This window comes from Terrapene carolina, unplaced genomic scaffold, assembly GCF_002925995.2.
Source record: "Terrapene carolina triunguis isolate 2854851 unplaced genomic scaffold, T_m_triunguis-2.0 Scaffold68, whole genome shotgun sequence".
Classification (NCBI taxonomy): Eukaryota; Metazoa; Chordata; order Testudines; family Emydidae; genus Terrapene; species Terrapene triunguis.
The window spans coordinates 44711594-44726738 of NW_020664419.1; the positions used below are offsets into that span (position 1 = coordinate 44711594).

At 39.4% G+C, this 15145-nt stretch overlaps 1 protein-coding gene across 1 annotated transcript in view; it reads left to right on the forward strand.

Annotated features, from left to right (window-relative positions):
- DOCK4 (dedicator of cytokinesis 4) overlaps positions 1–15145 on the forward strand; it is a 391670-nt gene that overhangs the window by 177664 nt on the left and 198861 nt on the right. The gene's annotated exons all lie outside the window — the stretch shown is intronic.

Consider the following 15145-nt stretch of genomic DNA (forward strand, 5'->3'; position numbering starts at 1 on the left):
TGCATGGATTTTGGAATAGGAGGAAAAGAGTGTGTTATTTCCAAAAAAGCCTTGTTCAAACTTCCAAACTTTGAGGTCCTTCACCTCCCTATGATAGCCTGAAGAATCCCACTAAATCAAATTTATACATTTTTCTGAGTGAGTGAAGGCTGGAGCCAATTAGTAACACTAATTGCATGAGCAACCCATGGGTTTTTCATCCTTATAGGCGGAGAATACTGCCTCCCATGGCCTCAACTGAGCAAGAAGTCTGAGCACGTTTATCCCTTTAAGCCTGTGAGTCAAAGAGACTATCCTTAAAGTTACATATGTTTAAATATCTTGCAGAATTGAGGCCTGTGCTCCTAGACCAGGGGTCGGCAACCTTCGGCATGTGGCCCATCAGGATAATCCGCTGGCAGGCTGCGAGACATTTTGCTGACATTGACCATCAGCAGGCATGGCCCCCACAGCTCCCAGTGGCCGCGGTTCGCCATTCCCAGCCAATGGGAGGTGTGGGAAGCGGCGCAGGCCACAGGGACTTGCTGGCTGCTGCTTCCCACAGCTCCCATTGGCTGGAAACGGTGAACCGCGGCCACTGGGAGCTGCGGGGGGCCCTGCCTCTGGATGGTCAACGTAAACAAAATGTCTCACGGCCCGCCTGCAGTTTACCCTGATGGGCCACGTGCCGAAGGTTGCCAACCCCTGTCCTAGACACTGCCATCTGTGAATGCAGGAGACCAGAACAATTCAAACCTGCATAGCAGTACACAACACTTCCTGAAAGCAAGCAGAGGAGATGGGCTGTGGATAGACTGTCCTCAGAAGGGTCATGTGTGGTCAGTGTAAGACTGCTGGAGCTTATTCTGTAGAGGGCTGAGACAACTCCAGGAGAACTCTCTTCTCCAAAGGGTTTGTATCTAGTGATAGCTACTGGAGAATTTGCTACCAGTGCTGTGTTAGTTCCCCAGGTTGAGGGGAACATTAGCTGGATGTCCTAACATCACTTCCTCCCATTTTTTTGAAAGGAGGGAGAGGCAGTTAGCTGCAACCAACTCATTCTTTAATGGCCAATATTACTTTTTTTTGTTTGTTTTTATTTCCTTCTCCAAGTAGAGATTGCTTAGGCTACCAAAGGGCAATTAGAAAGGGTGATTAGCAGCATGGTGGCTCTTACAAAGGTGGCCTGGCAAGAAATAATGTCAAGATTTGGTGGTAAAGAATTTCAGGATACGACCTGTCCATCAGTTGCAACAGTGCCTTTGATGTCATTTAAATAAGAAATTTATGGTAGAGAAACACAGTAATTTGAATATTTCCTCATGGTTAGTTGATAATGTGACCACCAAGCCCAATGACCAACCAGGAATTTTATTTTGGTCCTCTCTGATGTGTGTGGGGAATGTGGTTACTGCCCTTTCTAGTCTTTTGATATTATGGCTCTTCTCTCAAATGGCAAATAAGAGAACAAAGTAATACCTCAAAAGAGAGGAAAGAAGTCAAGTGCATTTGAGATTATTTTGTAGGTCTAAAATCCAGTTTTGGAAAGCCGTTTACATGGATTGTGTATCTAAATTGGGCAAGGGGCAGAAAATAAATCTATAACTAAAATATTTTTTAACAGCAGATAATATTTGTACATGCTTTGACCATATAAACCAGCATCTAAGTGCTAGACATTGTGTTAAATCCAGTTTATTGAAGGTTGTGAAATTTTGAAAGAATGTATTGGTTTGTATTGTAAACAGCAAGAAGATACGTATTAAAGAGAAGGATTGGCATCCACCACCATTTAAAAGAACTAATGCCATTCCCCCGAGGTAACACTAAAGAAGTTGTACACTTTCAGTTGTCTAAAAAGAGGCTTCCTGTTTATCATCTTTAATTATCCGATCCTAGTGGAAAAAGATGACTCAGCTAGGGTGAACTCTGATTATATAGACACAGTTTAGTCTGAATTTTTGAAGCTGGTATTTCTCACCAACAGAAGTTTGCATATGTTTCGGTATTGGTTTTGTGCCTTACATGTCTCAGGGTGAATGTGTGAATATGATTGCTGGTAAAGTACTGCGTGCAATAATTAAGAAATGTAGGTACTTTTTATTACCCATCGTCCATATTTCTTGTCACTTAAACACTCCTTTTTCCATATAAAGGATTAAAAGTCTCCCTTTCCTTTCTTCTTTACCTTCCCTCACAAGTCTGCACTAATTCCTTGTGGGCACATGCCTGAGATAGAACATATCTTGGGATTTTTGTGCAGCTGGGGAGCTGGATATTATTTGGCTATGTCTGTGCTGTAGCACGGAGTACTGTTGTGATAGCAGACAGCTCAGTATTGTCTGTAATTTTCTCTGTGCACTGTGCAAGGAGTTTTCATTTCATATATCATTTAGCATGTATTGCACTGAGACTCCACAAATTCAGCAAATATACTTAGCACAAAAAAAGAAGAGAGGAATTTTTGTTGTTGTGTTTTTCTTAGAGTTAAGCTCATTAATAATGGATTATATTTTCACTGCATTATTATAGCTGCACTAATTGCAAAATCAGATAAGCTTAATCCTTTACAGAAAATGAAGAAAAAAGAAAACATCTATAGAGGTTTGTTTGTGAAGGGCACAGATGACATTTGGAAGCTTAGAAATGTAAGGCAGGCTAGTTTGTTTTTAGGATTTTCTAGAAGGGTTTTTCGGTGGACTCAGACACATGGCTCATTGTATAATGACTGTTGGTTAAGAAAAGCTGGGATGTGCGTAACATGATTACTTGTGACTCTGTTCCCAGGCTTCTTGCACCTCAGGCCCCTCTTGGTCTCCTTGAGTGCACCCCCTGGTAAGGTTTCAGCCTAATGCTCTTCTTTCTGGGTGGAATCACAAGAGTGTCTCAGATCAGGTCCTGGACTACCATCCCCTATGATGACATCAGCAGGTCGGACTTATTTTCAGTGCCTGCAGTTCTGTCCCCTCCAGGGGCAATGATGGTGGTATCCAATAACCAAACAGCCTCCTTAAAGCAAAGTATTAGAACAAAAGCCATATAGAGAAAGCAGATCTTAAAACAGTCTATATACATGCCTTCCTCTTTCTAAGGCTTACCATTCCCTGGATCGGCGGAAGGCCGAAGTCTGTGTCTGCCTATTCCTCTGGCCAGCTCCTGACAGTTAGTAACCATTAATTTCTGCGTTAATAAGGTGACAACATTCCCCCCCACACCCTTCAATTGAGAAGGAATGATTTCAGATGTCCGTTATGTTCTTATACATGCAAATTTGAGAACTCTGATGCTCTAGCTTAAAAACCCCTCTTCTTCACCACAGGTCTCAGCATTTCCCTGTATTGAGACTCATTATCTATAAGCTTCATTTCTGTGTTTCAGTCTGGACCAGTAGTAATTATGTGGGCTTCGTCTACACTAGGAAAATGAGTTGTGCTGGCTAACATGCTTTGATCAACACAATTTCCACTTGGCATCTGGAGTAAACGTACCTGTCATCTTCTACACTGGATGCTAAATGGTATTTAAAACATGAACTTAAAACATAACTCAGTTTATGCACACATACCCAGTGTACATAGTCTTAAGATGCAGGCATGGTCAGAAAAGTGACTACGTAAAATGATGCTTTATCATGCAATGGCCTGTTCCTGGGTGCGTTTGAATGGCTACTTTCTAACGCCTGGTTGTACTGCAGAGTCAACACAGCTAAGTGAGAGTTAGCTGGATTCTGTTTTGCCTTTCACAATAGAAAGAGAATTGCTAACCAAGTTCCAGTTACAGAATCTTTAGTACTGATGAGTGAGCCGTAAAGCACACAGCTGAACTTTCCGAACTTAGACTGAATTTGCAGCACTAGCTCTTAGAAATAAAAACATCTTTTTACTTGTAAACTGAGGAAATTTGATGTGGAAGTCATGGGAAGCAAATAATCATAGAACTCCATGATGTAATTTGAATTCACTTTTTGATTACAGCTGCACTTTAAATATCTACTGGCAACTCATGGAAAAATTTGAAAACCCTGCTATTTAGAAATGAGTATGGTTGTGTTTTTGGTGTTTTTCATGCTCTGTTTTTAAGTACTTATGGCACTTGCATGAAAACCAGGATCTTTGTTGCTTAGAAGTTAATCGGATCCTGCTGCTTATTTCTTACTTTAAATCCACATCCTTTGTAACATTGTTCGTGGTTGCCTTGGACATGACTCTGATGTCACAAAATGGGATTTTGACTTGAAATAAAACAGCAGGATGTGATGAATTCTTAAAAAATAAAGTTATTGTTTTTTGGTGGGAAGGAAAGAAAAAACAAAATGCACAGCAGAACTGTTTCTAAATACATTTTTAAAGCTGTACATGAGGCATCAGCGTGAAGTTGACCACAGTGTTTGGTATAATTTGGTATAATTGCCCCTTACAACACAGCATCACTTCAAAATGTTGTCATCCCAACAAGTTGAAAATAAGCATAGCAATTGTAATGTTGCCAACTCTCATGATTTTAATGCAAATCTTACAACATCTCTTAAAGCCCCAGTGCCCAGGTTCATGTGATTACAAGAGAAATTCAGCTTTTATTTTAATAAAAGGGAAGTTTCTAGCTCTCCTGGTTGTGGAAGTTTGGAAATGTAACTAAAGGCTCAAAAACAAGAAGACAAATAAACAATATCTGCACATTATTTTAAAAAATCTCATGACTTATAAGCGAATCACGTGATTTTTTTTTGGCACCAGACTCACAATTTTTGAATGCTTAGTGTTGGCAATACTGCAAATGAGACAGGCAGTTTTCTCAGTGCTTGATATTTTTTAAGGCATAGAAAGAATGCTGCCTTTCTTTTTGCTTCAGCTAGACATTGAGAATTCATAGGATCAGCTTGTCGTTGTGTTGGGAGGAGAGGAGGAGCTGTGCGACGGTGGCAGTTGCAGGAGGAATTCTAGTTGGCTCAGAAATTCTTCCTAAGATTCTGGGAGACTCCATGCTGAATTGTCAGCTCATCTGCTCTTTGGAAGAGCACAGTGCAGGCTCCCTCTCTTGTTGCATGGCTAGTACTGTAGGCTGGTGGTTGGGCCACATAGATTTCGTCCATTGTTTTAGAGACCAGTATGGAGATTCCCAGACTGAAGAGGTTTTTAGGCCTGGCAGAGTTCTCACATGCCTCTGTCTGACAGTTAGGCAGCTCTGCTGGAGTTGTGAGCTTGAGTGTCCCACCCAGAATATTGGCTACCATCTTTGCCTGCGACCCCACTTCGTTTTCTACACAGACTAAATGGGTCTCTAACACTTCCATTTAACATCCAAGTTACAAATTCTAGTTTCCTTCAGTCACGTTTTCTGTCCAAAGAAGGGAAAGAGCCAAACAGCTTCCCCCATTTGGTTTTCAGTTTTTCCTGCAGATGGTGTATCTGCCCTCATTTATGGGTGAAGTTTGCCTGGTATTTGAGCAGGAAAGAGTAATCAGCCTTTTTTGCCCCTTTGTCATCCTTGATGTAATTGATTTGGAGCTAGACTCAGTGGGTGAAATTCACCTGAGACGTGGAAGGCCAGTGCAGGTTCATCTGCACCCTTTCACCCCATGTACAGGCTGCACTGGGATATGGGGAGTGGGGTCTGTCTGCTGAGTATCTGTAGAGACTGCCTGCTCCCACCCTGTGCACAGTGATACAGATCTCTGCACTAGCCCTATATAGGCCAGCATGGCAGGCCACTTGGGTGCCTCAGGGAGAGGCTATGGATGGATGCACGTTTATGCAGACCACGGCGCTGTGCGCAACCAGTGTGGAGGGGCTGCCGTCATTATTCCAACCTTTAGGCTGCAATAGGAGGTGTGTGGCAATTCCCCACTGTTGTCCTGGCTTGAGGATGGACTCTACCTCCCCAACCATTCCTCATTCTATCAGCATAGTATGGACACTTGTACTTTGTGGGTAGAGTGAATTTCTGCCAGCATAAATTTACACTTAATGTTCAGTAATTTTACCTCATCCATAATTATTTTTCCTGTCCACAATTATGGGTTATAGTTTACCCTCTATCTTTGCATTCAAAAAACTTCTACAGATAGCAGTGGGATATGGCCTTTGATAATAAGTGTCTTTTAAAATTGCAATACAGTCATACGTTGTTTTAATACATAATGACTGTTACATAGGTCATATTCATTGGTGTATTTGTAACTGTTAAAGATGTACAACACAGTGATTAAACTGCATGCTAAAGCTTTTCTGAATCAGGGTCAAAGTGCTGTCAAATGCCTAAAGTTAGAGTCTCCAGTGGTCCCAGCTCTGCTCAGGTGCAATGGAGATTGAGGTGGGTCAAGAACTGGTTACAGCTCACTGATTATCAGCCGTCGAGCCCTGGCTCAAATTAAAGCTACAAGGGGCAGTTTTAACTTTAATCTGTGATGCAAATTCCCTCAGGCACCTTACACCAATGGAGAATTGGCCATAGAGCGGCCTTGCTCCACCATATCCAGTCCCCTCTCCTTTCTGCTATGCCCCTAGCCCCTCTTTCCCTTACGCTTGGTATTGGAGGGTGGTGTCTGGCATGGGAGACTGCAGGAGAGTGTTATGCCAATGGAGAATCTCCATACATTGCGAGAATCCCAATGTATTACAGCCCCTTGAGAAACATGGTGGACTTGAGAATCCAGGCCAAAGAGAATGGTGTGTGTTTCTTCCCTCTTACCCCCATTTCTTTTTATCTTACTGACTTTACCAATAGTTAGTTGAGAATTTTTACACAGAAATCTCCTTTTTTTGTCCCTTCTCTTTCACAGCATAAGCTGCCATGTCAATATTGGGTGACCTGGAAGTCCGTTCAATCTCTAATTAGTGCTAATTGTTTTCTGAGCACTTATATGTACAATAGATAAAAATTATACTAATTTATCTTCTAACCCAAATAAGAATATTATTTTAGTAATGCTTGTTCTGAGAGTCATACATATGTATGTGCACACGCACATATCTTTAATAAGAATAGTGTGTTGATTTAACTGTTATGGGTACCAGTAAGTTATTTTTTGCAGCTCAACTTTGTACCTGTCAGCAGCTATCATATAAGCAGAAATAATTTATATAGCATGAAAGAGTACATATGTGTATGTGAAAGGAATGTTTGGCACAGCTGCCTACTCCAAAAGCTATATTGACCATGTGCTATTTTCTGTAGTAAATGTGTGCGCTACAGATTTGAACAATCAGTCATTACTGGTCGAGCAAGGAGGGTCTTAGCTTTCAAAAGTTTTGTATCTGCTGTGAACACATTTTTGCAAAATGCTCATTTGCGGGTCTGATGTTGCGTACCCAAATACAATATTGTGTAATTTTCTATGGAATGTTGAGATGTGTTTAAGAAATGGCTATTGAATAGTAACCCTCTCTGAGTTACCGCAGTAAAGTGTTTCAACTCAGGGGAGTGTCCCAAATATTTTCTGCCTCTTTTGGATTCCAACAACCCCATCTATGCTTGCTTTCCTGTCCAGAGTCTGTCAGATTCTTCAGTAGCTACGTTGAAGCTTGTGCATATGTTACTTAAAACTATAAACAGTATTGCATATTCTATTAAGTTCTGAAGGACATATTTTGCATGTACTTTAGTGATAAATGAATACCCTGCTGTTGTCAGTGCAGTTTGAAATAATTGCATGAGAGAGGATTCTTGCTGCTTTCTGTAGCATTTCAAGGAATTGTCCTTTCAGTGTTTTGTTTTGATAGAGTGTAAAATCAGGATATTGTTATTTCTTTGATTGAATGTATAGTTGCTTTTGTGTGAGAATTCAGTGAACAGTTAATAGTACTAAAAGTCATGTAGTGGGTATACAAAATTCTTGAAGCTCTCACTCCGTATAAAGAGTGCAAAGCTGAAGAAATTCATGGTAGGCAAAGTGAAACTTATTTTTTAAAGAAAAACAATGTAAGCTGAACAGGAAGGTGCCATTGAAAGATCTTTTTAAATAGTTCTGTATATTGCATGGCCGTGTGCTTTATATATTTAAATTATGATCTGTAATTCACACTCAAGACCAAAGTGCACAAATTAATTCTTCCCAATTCAAGTGCATAACAGTAGATGCCTGGTCACATTCAGTACTGCCTATAATCAGTCAAGTACTGTGAACCTTTTAAAGGTTTACTTTAGGGTCAGATACACTGCTTGGGTTAATGGGCTCTGCTCCGTTGAGGCAACTGAGTTGTGTCTCTTCATGCCAGTGGTGAATTGTTTGCTTTTAGCCTGAAGAAAGGGCCATGTTCCAGAAAAACAAATCCTGTTGTTTTAATAGCAGTATTTGAAATGATTACATTTTAAATACACTTTATAACAAAACCTCATTTAATTTTAATCACTCACATACAGTACTACTGAGTTCATGGAGAAATTACAAAATATGCAACTACAACACAAGTGAGACATCCTCGTAATAATTAGTGCAAGGACTTGATTTAAGTATTATCTGCTGCAATGGAATTGCACTGGCATTTTCTGAACTATTTCCTTTAAATTGATGCTTACTAACTTAGCGCCAACCTCTGCCAAACTTATTACTATTGAGTAGTACCATACTATGTAACTGGTCAAATTGATGTAAATGGATCTAGTCTCAGAGAAAGATACTACTCATCATGAGTAAAGGTGGCAGAATCTAGCCCTTAGGTATCAACTAAATGTTGTATTAACTTGTAAAATAGTTTAAATACCTCAAGAGCGCATTAAGGAGTTAATTTTCATAATAACTAGGAAATCTAATGGAGAAATCTAATATTCTACTAAAATCAACAGTATGTCCAAACCCTATTTACAATATCAAGTGTATTTTCTCATTACAGGGTACAAATTGAATCCAGATGCTTTTATAACTAAAATAAGATTAAAATAGCTGTTCAATAAAGAATCAAAAATATCATATTAGCGGATACTTTTTCAAAGTGAAGAGCTTTGTACATCCTGACAACCATCTGAAATTGAATCAAGTATCGCTGTTGCTGTCATGGTCTCTTTTAAATGCTGGTCAGCAGTTATTGACATTCTTGGGAGAGCTAACAATAAAACAGGCATGAGTATATTCACTGCTGCTAATGTTATGTAATCAACATAAAATGTATGGCTTCAGGTGGGGAATTAAAGGCAGGAGTCTTTAGTCATTGATAACATCAAATTAGTTGCTTGCTGTAAAATTCAGTAGAACAACAATAGAAGCAGATGAAACTAAACAGCACTAATTCTGTTTTACATACAAATGTCATGGGTAATAAACATAGGAAGACATTTGCTTGATATTTCACCACTGACACAACATGTACCTGCCTCTTTTGTTTGTACAATATTATGGACTGTATTTCTACTCCTTTGATTGGTTCAGGATGGCAGAGTGTGTCATTTTGAGTAGGGTGAGGTAAAAAGATGGATTCGAGCTGGATGCTTATGAAAACAAAGATGGATGACTGAGTTTTTTCTTTTTGTCTAAATGGAATGAATGCTACAGATCTAAGGACTGCCCATCTGGGCTGGAATATCATCAGTTCCATAGAGCAGATTCAGATTAGGACATCTTGCTGATCTTGGTTAGGAAGAAGATTGCTGCTGATACCATTAATTCAGAAAACAGAAACCTATTTGCTTAGATTGGTACACCAGGAATGGATTTGTTCTGATGGCAGATAGATAATAAAATGGTAATTGATTTGTTCTTTTTAGTCCTCTGATTGGCATGAACTTTATTATTTATATTTAGAAGCTACTGTAGGTGCTTAATTACAAATCTGAAAAAAATAAATTACATAAACCTGCTCACAACAGGTAGCAGTAAAAACTTTGGATCACATCTTGCTTGGCTCCTGCTCCATGCCCTTTGTGTTGTTGATGTGGTACAAAGGGGCCAGAGAGCTGGCTTTAGCAGTGAGCTGGAGATCCCCCAGCATAGTGGCCATGCCAAGGGCAGCAGAGGGTGTGACAGTCCTGAGCTCAACCAGTTTTGGGCCAGTGGGCCAGTCCCTTTGGGGCTGTCAAACTGCTGCAAGCTACAGCATCGCAGTACTAAGCCTGGTTTGATTCCTGGCTTCCCGCAAGATGGGATGGGAGGTGAATAGAAAGCTTCTGCACACCCCTGAAGCTGGTTTTATAAGTGAACCTTACAAGAGAGCAAATACCAGAGCCAGGGACCCTCATCTGAGGGACCCTGCCAGTAGCTATGGAATGTATTTAAAACTGGGAACCAACAGCAAATAGTTTTTAGTTACTCTTAGCTGCCGTGAAGATATACCGTGTGAGAGAGAGCTGGTGCCTGACCATTCAGTGCTTGCAAGATTAAAACATTTTAAATTATATCTGGAAGTGAACAAGAGTCAGCACAGGGAGATTCATGCAAGAGGCATTATGTGCTCATGGTAATGTGCCCTGCTCAGGTGATGACCTGCATTCTTCACCAGCTGGAACTTTGGGAGGGTTTCAGGGTATTCCTAACCAGCCAGGGCACAGTGCAGCCAGCTGGGTGCTGACTGTAACAGAGTCTGCATGAGAAATACAATCAGTCTCCTGGCACTGTGGACCACCACAGTAAATCCACGATCACGGTGAATCCAGTGGGTTGGTAAAAGATAAGCATATATCCTCAGATTGTGGTATAGATAACAGATGCCAGCCTTTCTTGTAAACTCTTCCCGCTGTCTTCAAGTTTAATTTCCCTCTTATTGGGATTGAGTCACAGCAAATTTGCTTCTATCCAGACCCTTATCTCAGTGAGGCACTGGGAGAATAATTGAGACAGTAGAATCTGGGTTCAGCATAAAGGAGATGTAAAGCTATGTATTGATGACACCACAACCCAAAATATCGTTCTCCTGTGGTGCCAGGCTAAGCTTTAAATAAAAGCTTACCATTTAGTAAGGCTCCAGCCTGGAATGTACGTTTGTTTCTTTCATCGTAAATTCCCTGTTATCGCTTAAACATACTTTGTCTTCTGAAGCTATTTCTGTATCTCTCAGACTCATGGTTTCTATATGAAATATTAGTGAAAAATAATTGGTGCAAATTATTTATGCTAAAATCATTGTAGCTGTTACTCAAGAAGCCAAAATCCCAGCCTAAGCCTTCAAAATATTGCTACTCGCAGGCTAGCACACAGAGTCATGTAGTCTCCATGACTAAAAGAGTCAGCAGAGCCATGAAGGTATCTTTGAGAATTTCACTGTATGTTTTTAATTTCCCTCTCTGGGTTAGTAGCCAGGTTGCAGTTTATACCAGTAGTTGGTGTGTAATCTCAATGCAAAATATTCAGATTAAAAGAAATATTCTTTTCTCTCACACACCATTTAATATTCTTAGTTAGATTGTTGGAGTTACATCAAACTAAAGATTCTGGGCAGGCACCATTTTGAGAAATGCTTAATTGACTTAAAAGTGCAAGTCCCATTTGAAAGTCAATTGGACTTGTGCTCCTGCATCACTTAGGCATTTTTGAAAACCTTTCTCAGTGTCCATTAATTACATTCCTGTGACTTCCATTTTGGAGGTCTTACTATCTGTTTATACCAGGCATCTGTGACATGCTGTAGAACATCTTGCATGTGTACTATCATTACATATAATGGTAATATTTTGGATTTGATTTTATTGTTACTGAAGTCAGTGAATCTTTTGCAACTGTTCAATGGGTACAGGATTGGGTCTGTAATGTATACACATTGTCAGTGTAATAAAATATAACTAACTTTACTCTTGAAACGTGTGTTTTGTTCTAAGAATATTTTAGAAAATTATCTAACACTTTTTTCTCAGTATCTATTGTGTTCATTGTTTTTTCTTATTTGAACCTAACTTTACATAGTCTCTACCTAAATATGTCTAAAACCATGTTATACTGAGGAATTTGGCCAGTTTATAAGGTAATCTTTTCTACAACAACATGTCATGTGGCATAATATCAAAAAGACAGCCAGATTTGTGTTTAAAAGTCATACAATAGGCAATCTGTCTAGACTAATAACACACAAGTAGTAATATAAGTAAATAAGAATCAGTTATGAAAATAGAACAGTTTGTGGCACGTTCCTTTTAAAGGCAATCGGTATACTGCAGATTTGGAGCACATTGTTACTTCAGTATTACAGAGGATGTTTCAGTACAAAAATCCCTTGTTGACCTGCTTAAATTAATCTCTTCAGTGTTCGTTATTTCTGTATTTCTTATCAGAAGACAGCAGAGCTAGAATGTGCACCGCATATTTTAGTGGCGAGTTTAGCACTCATAAAAATGCTTAGAAGTCTAAGCTAAAATCAAATGCCCTTAATACAAAGAAAAGATCCTTCTGCTTTGGGTTATTGCTGTGCATATTTGCCAGGTATATTTACCGGTGACTGACTGCTGAGAAGTAAAACACTAGCCTCAGCTTTAATCATCTGGAGTTTTGGCTGATTGAAGCCATGCTGTTAGATCTCTCAAATTCTGTATTTTCTCTTTCTTTTAGAAAAGAAAGTTCACTTTTCTCATTCATTTTCTAACGTGGTTTCTATGAAGAAATCCACATGAGGTTTAATGAACACACATGCCCTCTTTACTTAAAAGTAACTGAATATCAACATTTCCTAACATTTTAAAAGGCTGACTTCTCACATTTGCTCTCTGCTAACGTATTCTAACGTTGTAGTCGGAACTGTAGCTTTTGCTTCATTTTTGTGTAAATCACATTGTGGAAACTGCAGCTAGAGTTATTTTCCTTCAATCATACTACATTTAAAATGCATCTGAGAAATTTAGCTCTGCATCACCAATTAAGTGTCATCTCAAATGGTATATTTCTGTGTGGCATGACAGTGCTTGCTTGCTGGCTTTTAATAATTGTATCCTGAATTACACTTGCTTAGCCTTGCCGAGAGCGTGTGTAATCAGGGCTTGAAAAATCCGCACACCTGTGGAAGCATTCCTAGGGCAGTGCCTTTGACATCTGCAGAATCTAAATGTAATTTTTTTTCTAAAAATAAATTCCTAGCGCTTATGTTTATGCAAGCAACCTTCCAAATGTGAGTTAAGTGTCTTTGGAAATCTACAGGCAGGCAGCCCATGTGTTCTTACCCTGACTTGTTGATTTATATCTCAAGCTATGAGGTGCTGAGTAAATTTTTCAAGCGTGTGTAAGCGATAACAAGCTATTTAGCTATATGAGAAGGTATAGAGCAGGAATGAATGGATCATCTGAAAGATGAAGTGACATGTGAATGTACAGTAAGCTGTTACAACAGGCACTGGGTTTTGGAGGGCATGCATATTTTTTCAACATTTGCCAGCCTATAAAAACTGTTTATAAACACCATAAGTCTGCCAAAGACCCAGTTTCCTGGAAGCTGCTGTTCTTGTTTGGGACAATCATTTCCATTTGCCTGCTTTAAGCACAAATCATGCAGTGAAACATCCACTGCTGCTGATACACATGACTGATGGACAGGTCTATAGACTGGAGATAAGGCGGTGAAATTCAGAACAGCCTTGTTGGTTGCCTGGACTAAAATTATATTGACACAGTTCAGATTCATTGCTGGTTGCAGATCATAGAGACAGGGTGTGTAGCCAATGTGGGATAAGAACCATCTTTTTGTTCTGTGCTTGTATAGCATCTACCACAATGAGATCCTGGCCAATGACTGCGGCTCCTAAGCGCTATATAATACACACAGTAATATTCTTGCTGTGGTGAGTGCTAACTTTAAGTTTATTTAGAGCCCGGTGATGCAGCATCTGATATAACAGCACTCTTTTAGTGTATTGTATTTGTATTAAAATGAGCTAATTTTTTTAAAAATTTTGAAAAACACTTCATCTTTTAAATTCATATGCCAGCAGAAAACAGTTGGATTTTGCACAGAATGTTGAGTGACCTTATTTTTAAACCCTCTTTTAAAGTTACCATGGAGATGAGATGGCTATATACTAAAGTATCTGTATGTGCTTGAGAAATGGCATTTCCACTTCTCTGCCTATGAAATATACAAGAGTTTAGACTACCTACTCTTAGCTTCCACTTATTCTGCCATCAAATGGGAAACTGGGTAGCTACAAATGGGGAATGTGGTTTAAAATGAACTATTCCAATAAAATGTCTAAGTACCTGGGGATTCAAACTGCCCAGGTTGGCTGACTTATACAAATTAAACCAACACCCAACTGTAGCTCAGGTTAAATATGATTTTGATTAAATGATTGGTCTCCAGATTTTGTGAATAGGGAATGACAGAACAATAAAGATTTAACTCATCTTCAGGGTTTTGTACCTCATCCGGCATATTCCTATAAATATTCCTGCTGCTGTTTTTAAAAGATATATATTAGTATAAAACATTGGCAAAAATGTTTGGGCCTTGGCCATAGGCAGAAGAGATAGAAACAGCTGAGAAAGCTGTAGTTAAAAATGTATGTACAGGATGATCTCTTGGTAATTTATTTGATAACTTTGGGGTATCCAGACAGCTGCTTGGCTGGGGGGGGAGGGGAGGAGAAGTGTGGAAGATTTTCTGCACATCGTACTATTTGTGACCCTGTTGCTTCCACCCTTTAAAAATAGGGTTATGACCCATCCCATTAGAATTGGTCCAACGCATGGAGGGTTCTGACTCTCTTGTAAACTTCCTCCACACATGAATTGCCTGTTTCATATAGTGAACCTTCCTATGGGCCTGATCCAACTCCCATTAAAATTCTGTGGGAATCTTTCCTTAATGTAACAAATACCCTTTCTCCCCTTTTTCATAGGTCCTGCCCCCTCAGTGGCTCTAAAATTCTCTCATTCTCTCTGCTTTAGCAGAGGCAGTGTTAAATTTGCCAAACTCTTTGTTTTGATACTTGTTTCCACAGTAGCATTTAGCAAACACTGACAGATTTTAAAGGCAGAATTCTGGAAATAATGCTTTCCTGACTGCAGCTGTAAAGGCTCTTATTCCATAGTCTACTAAAATCCGTCCAGTCTAGCTACATTAGGGAGGGTGGAAGTTAAAGTTTAATAGTAGGGACAAATATTGTCAACATCATCTTACCTATTACCTTTTCCTCTGACAATTTTATTAATCTGTGAGAAAGATAGTGACTGAATGGCAGTTTGTGTGATTATGCCAATACCCACACAGTTAGAATCTGTACCAACATATTGCATACCTTCTGTAATAATGTTCAGTGTACCTAG